Source organism: Adiantum capillus-veneris, chromosome 13 (genome assembly GCF_014529385.1).
Source record: "Adiantum capillus-veneris isolate H3 chromosome 13, ASM1452938v2, whole genome shotgun sequence".
Classification (NCBI taxonomy): domain Eukaryota; kingdom Viridiplantae; phylum Streptophyta; class Polypodiopsida; order Polypodiales; family Pteridaceae; genus Adiantum; species Adiantum capillus-veneris.
Window position 1 is genome coordinate 88,368,022 of NC_140943.1, and position 12,928 is coordinate 88,380,949.

At 43.0% G+C, this 12,928-nt stretch overlaps 1 pseudogene; it reads left to right on the forward strand.

Annotated features, from left to right (window-relative positions):
- Window positions 1-11,424: 11,424 nt before the first annotated feature.
- LOC147444412 (uncharacterized) lies at window positions 11,425-11,961 on the forward strand (annotated as a pseudogene).
- Window positions 11,962-12,928: the final 967 nt, after the last annotated feature.

Below are 12,928 nucleotides of genomic sequence, written 5' to 3' on the forward strand. Positions count from 1 at the left end.
CCACAAATTTCCCACTGTATGCTGTAACCGCTGCGGTGGTTTTTTGCTGCGTGACTCACAGCCAGCAAACCCTCAACAGATATACATCATCTCTGACAATACATCCCATGTGGAAATACCTGCAATGTCAGGATGAAATCTGGAATATCAAGTAGCAAACAAAAGCTACCTGATGAACTAGTGGATGTCGACTACAGTCTGTGTGTAGATGCGCCTGTGTCGTATGTGACACGCCTCCAAGAACTGTGAGCCGTCCTTCGATGTGTAGACAGCCACAAATCAACACTTTGGGAGTGTCGATATCCTCAGCACCTGCAGTCGTAGGCCAAAAACCGCAAATTTGCAGAGTCGGATCTGCACCCGTCGAGACCACGTAATCGAAAATGGCCTGCGCAGACCTTTGTAGAAGCCGAACGGTGGCCGAGATGACCTCAGAATGAAATTCTGAGAACACCAAGCCCATCGGGCTGTCCCACAGAATTTGGGGCTGTGTCTTCACCTGTCGAATTTCACTCCAATCTGAGCTGGTGACTCTAGCCTCCTGCAATGCTGCCCCGAGCCTCGATTTGAGCTCTGATACCAGTTGAAGGAGTACGAGCGGAAGTGCGATGAGAGAGAGAGTGCGAGAAGAAGAGCACGACGATATGGTGAACTCGCTCTACTCCAATATGTAGAGCATAGTGAGTTCTTATTAGGTTTTTACAAAAGAATATGTGTACATACCTGGCGGCCCGCCCACTTACCTGGGCGACCACATTGGGCTTTATACCCCAACACAGCTTTGAGTGCATATATGTGTATTGAATGAGCACCTCTTTGAATGCTTTGCTCGTTTTTGACAAGCAAAATTCTTTCACCCTGCTTTTGTAATTGTTCACAAAATCACAAAATCTCTCATATCAAAAAAGTACGCACCATTACATTGAGTGTGAGTTATGTCAGATTTGTCCTGTCTTCGGTGCTGACAACAAAGAGATTTGAGCAAATTGCAATGTATGTTATTATTGAAAAAATTAAAAAATGTTCTTTGAAAATGCAAAAATTTGACATAAAAATAAGGAAAGACCGAACTACCATTCTGGTAGCCCGCCATCCACCATTGGGCGCACAACATTCTCTCTCTCTAGCACCAAAAAGCCCAAATTTGAGTCCAAACTTTTCCTAATGTTATATACCTAAAGCAGGTAATGGTGGAAAGTATTTTGAATAGTAAAGTTGAGTTTACTTTGGGTGAAGTTCTTGGTATAGCCAAATGTGAGTTCCATGAGGAGATTATAGATATTATAAGAAGAAAGAGGTAGATTCTTGTTGAGTCTATTCTTCCACAACCACAAGGTGGAGGAGAGCCATTGAAAGCACAAGGGATACATATACAAGACAAGGAATATGATGACAGTATGGTAGGATGCTAGCAGTGTTCTAGAAGAGACATGGATGTTAGATTTGTGGATGGTGATGAATATGAAGCCTCACATAAAATCCACTACTCTAAAAGTCATTGGGTAAGAGCTACAGTAGAAACTTTTGTCAAGGTGGGTAAAATTTGAGGACATGTATGTTGTATTGATATATCATGGCACTGAAATTAATATTATGCCCACCAAGAGTCTCTACATGAAGGGAAAGTGGTCGATAGACATAGACCATGGTTGGATGAATATAGCTACCAACAACTCATCAAGGAGATCTCTATAGGGTGTCTCCAAATTTCAAGGTGACCATTGAAAATGTCAAAGATGAATGTACAGGAGATGTCTATATATCCTCTTATCCTTGGGTAGCCATATATAATTGCAACTCGTATGGAAAAAGGGGTGATGGATCATCTTGTGCTAGGATAAGGAGTAGGGATGGGAAGCATGTTGTTCAAATCCTTACTATTTGGATGGACCATGAAAGGACTGGTGGAACTCTTTGAGAGCAACCCTTGCCAAAGAAAAACAAATAATTCAATGACTATAGGGATATGAGGGGTTTTGGCCGTCTACCATTTTAGAGTGGAATTGTAGTGGTACAAGAAGAGAAATTTTTTTGAATGATATATATGCAAAGGAGGTGTTTTCTATAAGTTTTGTAGGATTAGCAAACTATTGATCTATCTCTTTTACAAAGTGTAAGGATTGAAAGCAGGGCAAAAGGCAACATGTGAATAATGTTCAAAAAGGTTTGGGGAACAATGGTTTGCTAGACGATGATGAATGCATTATAGGTGTGTTCAATGAGTTTTCATTTGTGGATACCATACAAGACTTGAAGGCTTCAGTGATTGCAATTTGTGCATGGAAAATGAGGTTGTGAAAGTATACTCCATAGAAATGTACAAAGTCATTGAGAATTTCAAAAATGCTCAAGGTATTGATGTACGAGTCGAGAGCAAGTATAGGATTGTGACAAAGAAAGTGAAAACAATGGCATTACCTCAACCAAAAGACTGCAAGGATAAGATGGAGCAAGCTACTTTGCAGCCTAGTATTTGTAACCTGAGCAAGATTGGACATAAGTTTACGTAGGATTCTTTGAATGAGTTGAAGGTTGGTTGGGATAGAGGCTGAAAAGGAAAGTTTTGAAGAGATACTTACCAAACACGGACAGGCTTTTGAATTTGAGCAACATAAGATAGGGTGTGTTGACCCTTTCATTGTTGCTCCTATGGTAATCTTCAGTATCCCTCATGTAACTTGGAACTTGCAGCCTATTCCGGTTCCAAAGGCTCATTTACCAAAACTCATTGAGTTTCTTAACGAAAAGATCATGATTGATCGTTTGGAGATTTCTTGTGCTCCATATTCAATACATGGTTCACAGTTCCCAAGAAAAATGGTTCTTTACGCTTCATTCAGGATGTGCAACCTGTGAACAAAGCTACAATTAGGAATGTGGATATAGGGCCAATTGTAGATGAGTTTGCTGAGGCATTTGCAAGAAGAGTGATATATTCTATGGAAGATTTGTACTCAGGGTATGTTCAGTTCCAACTAACAATGGAAAGCAAGGATTTGACTATTGTGAGGACACCTTTGGGTTTGGTAAGGATGAGCATTTTACCTCACAGAGAAACTAACTTAGTTGCACATATGATGAATGGTATGAAGAAAGTCTTGCAAGACTTCATACCTCAAATTACAATGCCCTTTCTTGACGATGTACCGATCAAAGGTGTGATGTAAGCAACATAGGTGTGGCTCTAGTGTGAGACTTAGGGGATTGGAGCATGCAACTCTCCACCGGACCATGCCCTATATAGGCCCCACCTTGCCCTTCTAATAATAGGGCCCCCTTGACCGCATGGCTCCATCCTGGTCCTTGGCCTGCCCGATCTTACCCTAGGCCTGGCATTACTCCCCCCTTGGAGAAGTGTTTTCGCCCTTGAAAACAAAAGTGGTTGTATCTTCATAAGAACACTAATGTTTTCCACAGTGGCATCCTTCATGGATCCAGCTATTCGTTTCACCAGAACACGGTTCAGAAAGAGGTTCAATGAAACCAAGACTAGCATCTTGATTTTCCACATTGTTGTCCCTTTGCAACCGTCTTGTGTAACCGGCCCATAATGAGCACAGTGTGTAAACTCCATTAAAAATCCACATGAGTACGCTAAACGAGTTATCAGAACAATGATGTACCCCAAAGAGTACCTCTTTTCACCTTTCATGTAAGTAATTGGCTAACGTAACTCATCAGCACAGTATAAATCATTTCTTATCAAGTTTCATCAATAAACAACGACACCATGACTAGTGTTCAAGGTTAAGAACCTGACTTACACATGAAGAGACTAAACCTAATCGCAAACATGCTTTATCTTATGGTAAGTAAACTCCAACTAGAGTGATACATGCTTTCTAATTGGATTTCTTGGTGCTAATGTACATGCAAGTTCCCATATCCCTTTAAGAATGAAAAACTGGGTTCCTCGCAACTGTCAATGTGCTCTCACTGTCAGTGTAGATAGTGTTGGCAGTGTCCTGTCCAACACCCAAATCAGCCATAAGGCGTCTGAGCAATACACAATCAACCGTACCTGTGAAGATTGCCCTGTACTCAGCCTCACAACTCGAAGTAGCCACAAGAGGTTGCTTCTTGCTCAACCATGAGATACATGAACTGCCAAGCATGAAACAAAAACCACTTGTGGACACTTGCATGTCAAAACAACCAGCCCAATCTGAGTCTGAAAAAGCATGTAAGTTTGGTGGTAATGATCCCCCCTTGGGATAAAACAAGCCAAGATGTAAAGTGCCACTAAGGTAGCGGAAAATCCTCTTGACAACCTGCCAATGCTTAGACCCTGGGCTATGCATAAATCTATTGACTTGTGAGACTGCAAATTGAATATCCAGCCGCGTGTTGCATACATAAATGAGGCAGCCAACAGCAGTTTGGTAAAGAGTAACATCAATAGGATCGCCAGCATCATGTAGACTCAACTTCAAACCTGTTTCCATGGGAGTGGCAATAGGTTTTCAATCCTCAAGTCCAAACTTACATAGCTATGTCTCTATGTAACTTTTCTGACACAAGGCAATACCACCATCACATTGCTTAAACTGCCAATACCCAAGTGATGATGCAACAGTCCCAAATCTTTCATCTTGAAAGTAGCATTCAAATCAGCCTTAAGTTCAGAAATATGTCTCTCATTTGGTCCATTGATCAGCAAATCATGGACATAAAGAACCACAATGATAAGTACATCACCCTCACGCTTTACATACAATGTGCTTTCTGTTGGACTGTTATGAAAGCCTCGGTTGACCAAATGAGTGTCAGCTTTCTCATACCAAGCACGAGGAGATTGCTTCAACCCATACAAAGACTTCTTACATTTGCACACTTTGTCCTCTTGTCCTTTCTTGACAAAACCGTGAGGCTGCGTTACATAAACTTCCTCAAATATGTCACCATTCAAGAAAGCAGTAACAATGTCTGATTGATGTATATCCCAACCCAAAATGAGTTGCCAATGCACATAGAAAACACACAGTAGTCATACGACAAGTGGGAGCAAAGGTCTCTTCATAATCTATGCCTTTTTGCTGTGCATAACCCTTTGCAACAAGTCGAGCCTTATGGCGATCAATCTCACCATCTGGCTTGCGTTTCAACTTGTAAACCCACTTTGTACCAATGGCCTTTTTGCCAGGAGGCAAATCACATAAAGTCCATGTGTCATTTTTTATAAGTGCATCATATTCTGATTGCATGGCAGCCATCCAATTTTCTGAATTCTGTGCTTCATCAAAAGAGAGAGGTTCCTCAACATCATGTAAGCTAGACACAGCCAAAGCATAATAATCTGATGCATAAGATGCATGGCGAGAGCCTGAACGAGTACGACTAGACAAAGGTGCATCCAATTTACTTTCATGCAAAGTGTGCACCAGCCTTTTGGCATACCTCTAGCCTGCTCATTTTCATCCCTTTCCTCATCAAGTACATCATGTACATCTGCATCAGTAATAGGATGATCTGTAACATTTACAAAAACCCCCATAGGCTGTATATTTGCCTCATTGGAACTTACATTCGTATTTCCACCACTGAAAAGAGGCAACAAAGTGTCCTAAATGTCCTGTGATCTTACATTACTGTCTCTAGTACATGACAGCAAGGGCAGAATAGAATCTTCCACCAACACTACATCTCGTGAAACCAGAATATGCTTTGTTTGCGGATGATACAACCTGTAGCCTTTTCTTTCAGAACTATAACCAACAAAAATACATTTAACAGCCTTATCATCCAATTTTTTGCGTTGTGTTTGTGGCACCAAAGCATATGCCAAACAGCCAAAAACACGCATGTGCTCAATAGAAGGCTTTCTATCATGCCATGCTTCATATGGAGTAATAGACTGCAAAGCTTTTGTAGGACACCTGTTTAGTACATAAGTGGCACACATGATGGCCTCAAGCCAAATAGAATGCGGCAAAGCTTGACTTTTGACCATACATCGTGCCATTTTCGTAAGTGACCTGTTTTTCCTCTCAGCAACACCATTTTGTTGAGGTGTATAACGCACTGTACATTGGTGTTTTATCCCACGACTAGCCAGAAATGCATTGAATTCATGAGACATATACTCCCCCCCTCGATCGGAACGGAGGGTGCCCATAGCACATTTCGAGACATTTTCAGCCATAGTCAAAAATTGTTTGAAGCACATAAAAACTTTGGACTTCACTTTAAGCGAAAATTGTTAGACCAGCGGGTAGACAGACATGCAAATAACCTCCCAAACATCCTATATATAGGCCCCTGGCCCTCTTCCATATATAGACCCCTTTACTGCATGTGTGTCCGGCACATTGCCCGGGCCGTGCCCGTCTAGTCCTACCCTTGGCATGACATTACTCCCCCCTTGGAGAAGCGTTTTCGTCCTCAAAAACACAAGTGGTAGTATCTTCATAAGAACACTAATGTTTTCCACTGTGGCATTCCTCATGGATCCAACGGTTCGTTGAATCGGAACCCGGTTCATTGGGAGGTTCAATGAAATCAATAGTAACATCTTGATTTTCTACATTGTTGTCCCTGTGCAACCGTCTTGGTTAACCGGCTCATAATCAAAAGAGCGTGAAGGCTCCATTTAGAACTCACTTGAGAATGCTAAACGAGTTATCACAACTAAGAGGTGTTTAAATGCATACCCAGGTTTCAGAGTTTCTGAAGGTACTAGAATGTGCAATATAACCTTGGCTCATCTTTCCATGAAAGTACTATGCTGACATACTCATCAGCAGCAACTAAGTCCTTGACTTGCGGTGGTTTCTTGCCAATAGTCAACCTCATCCAAACTGATGATTAAGGTTGATAACTTGAGAATAACAGGCAGAGACTAGAACTAGCCGTAACATGCCTTTCATCATATGAAGCAAACTCCAAACTAGAAAGGTAACCAATCTAGTTGTTTCACTTCTTGCTAACGTATGCACTTAGCATATCCTTTAGCGTGCTTTACTAACATATGCACTTTGCATATCCTTTAGTGCTAAATAGAATGCTTGTAAGCTGCCCATCCTACGCGGGATGAATAGCAACAGTAAGAGTGAGGTGTTGTCCCCCAACCACTTACAGACAGTTGCCCACGACTGACGACAAACTATGACTCAATCACTGATTATCCAGCCATATACTCGATATGGAATGGAGACAACCAAGTAGGTTGAAAGCAAATTTTCAAGCAGCCAATCACGAACACCCATACTCAGCCCCATCACCTTGTATGGCAAGGTGTAAACTCATACTAAATCTGCAAGAGAGATTGCACTGGCAGTGCAAAATATTGCAGAAACAATAATGTCCATGAATTTGCATGCCGCTCCGAATAAATTTGTGTTAAACACTAGTGCCCATAACACCTAGTGTGCATGCATTTAACACAAACATATCCGAACCGCAATTCCATGACGAGACTTTCCACGATACGTACGTGAAAGTCTTGCAACAAATTGGGAGCATAATAGAATGTGACAACCCGATCACACCTAGGAACCAACCATGAGACATTCTCATGAATATAGCATATTTTACAACAAAAGTTGGACCATAACAGAATGTGACAACCCAGTCACACCTAGGTACCAACCATGAGACATTCTCATGTATATAGCATATTTTGCAACAAAAGTTGGACCATAACAGAATGTGACAACCCAGTCACACCTAGGTACCAACCATGAGACATTCTCATGTACATAGCATACTTAGCTATATGTAGAAACAACCCTCCGTTAAGGGGGTTTCACAGCACTTGTAATTGTAACAAGTTTGTACTTAGTACCCGACAATTTCTGGCCACACTAAAATTGCTCTTGATACTGATAGCCGTTTTTCGGCTCTTCGTAATTGCCACAGTGAGTTACCTCACCCTACCAAAATCACCCAAACACTGTGGCTATCCCTACCATTTCACTGTACATAGGCGTGCGTGGCTTGTTTGTGGGTTGCTCTAACGATTCTCCTCTTTTGCGTCCTAGTTCGCTCTTAAACTAGGTGGTGCCCCTTGTGTAGTTGGGATTTGGCTGTGGGTTTGTTGTTTGGTTTGTGTTGTGTTGTGCCCCAGCCCCATTGAGCAGCACGGGAGCCTTGAAGGGTGTCTAGAGGTTGCTCTTCTTGTTGCCCGCCCCGGACCGCCTCAATACTGTGTGCTTAAAATGGTCGAACCAATGGATGCGACCAGCACCTAGGGACTTCGTCACGACACATTGGTAAAAATTTGGCGTCAGTGTCAGTCCAAGAGACTCATATTCTCCACATGTGGAATATGTCTCAAACAAGGATATCAAGAAAAGCGACATCCATCAAGTACGACCTGGTACTTGTGTGTGGAGGTAACTGCAAACCCTCCGTCACAAGAGTGAGAGGGACCCTCATTATCATGCTCCACACTGGCTAAACTGAACTCCTTGAGTTCCTAAACCATGTTGTATCCCATGTGATAACATGTGCCAAATCGAACCCTACAACTAGGTTCGTAACAGCATAAGGTATAGTGGACACTACGGTCCAAAATACTCTGTTCCAACATGCCCTTGGCATGGCTTTGAAACATTCAAGCGTATTTATAAGACTTGCACTGGAAACTGTGGGTGTTGCATGCGCAATCCAACCCCTTTGGTTAACATCTACGTAGTCAAACCCCTTGGTAAGACCCTCTATAGAAACTGCTCAACTAGCAGGCAACGGTAACCAACATAGTTAACCATGTACATAATGATTGGAATCAACTCGAAAAGTTGAATTCGTCCGCTACCGTGTGGTAGATTGCGGAATTCTTTCCTTGAAAGTTTAACTGGGAGATATCAAACTGTGATCCTCAATGCCTATGGGGTGATTTAGCAGTCACCCTCCGGGTCGTACCCCAAACAATATGGCCATAGACACTTCGTAGTGCTATAGAGAGAGCAAGAAATCCACACAAGTGAACTGCCTAGCTCTTGTGGACAACCATGCTATCTCAACTGATTGCTGCATCTATATACTTCCTTGTAGAGATCAACTGCTGTGAGTTGAAGATTTATCAAAAACTCAACTTGAGTGTCGCACTGAAAACATGTAGTGCAAAAATGACACTTTAAACATCCTGAATGACAAGACCCTTGCTTGTCCCTTAACGTCGATGTATACTTCTCTGGGTAGATCTGTTCACTCTTGAAAACAATCACCCAAAGAATGCCAATAGTTGGGTCTTACCCTTGGCCTAACAATGGCTCTTAGCCTGTGTGGCTCATAGCCCTTGTGCAAATTAGTGTTCAATGGACGAACCGATGAAGACTAAAATGAGTAGCATCTTAGCCACGTGCTAGCTAAGAGTTAGAGTACCTTGGCTCAGGCTGACTCACGAGAAAAACACGTATCAAAAGCTTCGTAGAAGATTTTCATTCTTCCCTTAAAGAGAGAGAACGAGAGAGAAGAAGAGCATGCTGGGCTGCAGAACTTTCCTTGAACGACTATGACGTGTATAGTTGATTGCCATGCTCGGGTGCATCTTATGCCTAGCGTGCAGCATATCTTATAAGCATGCAACAAGTTTCTGCTATGACTCTCTCATTGAGAGAGGTTACAGAAAAACACAACCACATCTTGATCTACCTGCCTTGCAGGGTCGTGATTGTATGAAAATGACTTAGCATTGGCACTTTGCCTGTGAAATAAGTCCTAGATTTAGGTTCCGTTTAGGGCTTTTGGGTGTTGATAGCAACCAACCATCATGTGCAACAATCCATTACTTAGTCTTTCCTTGACAGAGTTGCGAGTGTGATAGCGAAAGCATAATGCATAAAGTGGTGGAATCCATGCCACCTGCTTAGCATGCCTTGCATGCGAAAACGTAAGCCCTTGGCGACTATAACGGTCTCAAGTGTGAGAACCAAAACCATAAGTGCCTTGCACAGAATAAACTGGTAGGGAGTATGTGAGCTGACATTCCCTATTTTGCCAAATCCCCAAACTTGTGTGCCAAAGCCCTTGATTCCAAATCAATGGCAGTATCTCGGCACAAGGGAGAAGCTGTGCGTCATGTAAAATTGCCAAAGCACTTTTCTTTGCACAATGACCGTAATTGCCAAGTAAAGTGTAAACATGGGAAAAAAACAAGAAAAACTTAAACTTGGCTAACCTGGTAGTTGTTGCTGCAACCGGTTGTTATGAGATTCCAAAGGGAAAGCTCGCGTAAAGGTGTCTCATAGCCAAATCGGCCGTGCGAGAAAGAGTTTTCACATATGGATATATGCCCTCTTGTATCATATACATCTGTCGTATACGGAATGAAATAATCTACAAACCGTTTGCCAAAGCCTTCCCAAGTGTGTATGCTCATAGCATATGCCAAACGTGGTGAGTCACTATGGAAGATGCATAAATAGAAGCCTTGCTTCACCTAAATCTGGTACTGCTAATAGCCAACGGATGTGGCTGGAAATAGCATGACAAAAAGAATCGACCTTGTCGAGCAATTTTAAGTGAAATTAACCAGTATTGTGTAGCAAGCATCCTATGTCGGTTTGTAGAAACAGTGACAAGGAGTCGGCCATACCAAGCAACTTGTTGCCTTCGACAAGTCCAGTAATAGGCCATGTCTATCTCCTTGAGATACTGAAAAATTGGCCCTTGGCCTTGCCTTTGAAAGAAAATGTAACCTGTGACGAGCGTGCGCTATCAAGGTACTCAGGAGAAGCCATGCTTCAAATAATTATGTATGGCCTCATGGACAATAAACGCTATTGACGACAGATGTCATAGCAAATAGAGTCAACTGTGTCGCTCATGCACAGATAATGGACCTTGTCCAATTGTCCTATGCACCCCCACAAAATGGTCATACCATACGGTTGTAACAATTTCCTCATATTAATTCTGTGAGAGTGGTAACATTTGCATTTAAGGCATTAAAGTTACTTTCAAGTACACTTGGGCGTTGTTCCAAAGTCTTGAAAGCGGCTAAATCAACAAGACCATGATCTCCTAGATCATCGGTATCATGCATGCTAGTATGGGCAACGCTCGTAGCTGCCGGATTTTGAGGGACTTGCTCAAAATCAAACGTGTGGGAAGGTGGTACATTCTCACCGGCCCTGGTAAACACGTGTTAATGCAAAGAGAGGGAAAATAAACACCAAGTCGTACCTTATTGCACGTAATCCTGGCTTCCTTGTTCTTCGTAAGAACGCCGGTGTTGAATCAACCAAGAACAGCTTGAAAAGAAGAATCGAATCGGCAGTCGATGAATCACTTGAAGTCACCGAGCAAATTCGAGCGGCCGATAAGCTGGTTTGCGTCGTATGTAAAACACCAGTAAATCTTTGAAACGTGTCCTCAAAATCTGCAGTCGTCGCGAAGCTGAAACATGCAAATCAAATTGCAGAGTCGACCGATGCATTGGCATCGTATGCAATCACAAAACCGGTGAAAGGTGACCAATCGATGGCTTGTCGTCTTGCCGAAACTTTCAAAAGCTATGTCGCAGCAGAGGCGGACTGCGGAAATGGGCACAATCAACCGCAAGTTGTGTTGATGAAGAGTACCGAATAGAAGAGGAAAACCGGAACAACCTCCGAAGAGTGTCGGCACTAGCTGCGTATGCACAGGACCTTGTGAAGGGCACCAAATTTGGCCGAGTGTGGACGGACCAAAAAGAGAGCCCTTTTTTTTTTTTTTTTTTTTTTTTAAAAAAGAGCTCTGTCTGCAGACAACTTCGGCTGCCTGCGCTGGGGAAAATCTTGCTATAGCTCGAGATGTGGGCGGAATTTGGGCGTGTTGCAGGGTCGGAACTTCACCTCCTCACCAAGGCGCTCCAACTGAGCCTAACCTCGACCGATTTGACGTAGGTCCGACCACGGCCCCTTTCCTGGCTTAGCTTCCCTGCACACACTCGATAGCTTCAGCTTCTCCTCCACTTCTCCATGGCACCGCATGCAAACTCATGCAAAGAAGCATGAGGGCCACGACCTTTCTCCATGATTCCTTCACCGAATTCGTCTCCTCCATGAAGAGAGAGAGAGAGAGAGAGAGAGAGAGAGAGAGAGAGAGATCGCCATGCTTCCCGAGAGAATGCCATGCTTCCCTCCTCCATAGCTCCCTGCTACCCCCTCCTCTCCACCTTGCTCTGATACCAATGTTAGACCAGCGGGTAGACAGACATGCAAATAACCTCCCAACCATCCTACATATAGGCCCCTGGCCCTCTTCCATATATAGACCCCTTTACTGCATGTGTGTCCGGCACATTGCCCGGGCCGTGCCCGTCTAGTCCTACCCTTGGCATGACAGAAATACCCATGCATGCCTGGAGTAATCATCAATGAAAGTGACGAAGAAAAGGTAATTGCCCAAGGACGGAGTTTGCATGGGCCCACAAACATCACTATACACAAGCTGCAACCTGCATGTGGCCCGAACTAAACCATCCTTTGGAAACTTAGAACCCTGCATCTTACCCAAAATACAGCCTTCACAAACATGTTTGACAGATGCTTCAAGAGGCGGCAAAGAAGCAACCATATCAGATTTTTGCAAACGCAATAAACTGGCAAAATTCAGATGACCAAAACGTGCATGCCAAAGTTTTGCATCTGAAATAGCCCTTGAATCTGCAACAGTATTTGCAAAAAAATTTCCACACTTGTCATACAAAGTGAGCTTATACATCCCATGGCACAAAAGCCCAGATGCAACAATTTCATCACCAAAACTGAGATCATGAACTGTACAGTTGTCATCCACAAGTTTGACTACAAGTCCAAGTCTAGCAAGTGCAGATACAGACAAAAGATTCTTCTTGATCCTAGGTACATAAAGTGCATCAACAAGTGTGAAGAACTACCATTTGCAGCAGTAAGCACAATCTTTCCAACTCCCTAAACCGGATAAGAGGCATTGTTGGCACAAGTGACTGAATTCCCATGAGGGACAGACTCGAGAGAGGTGA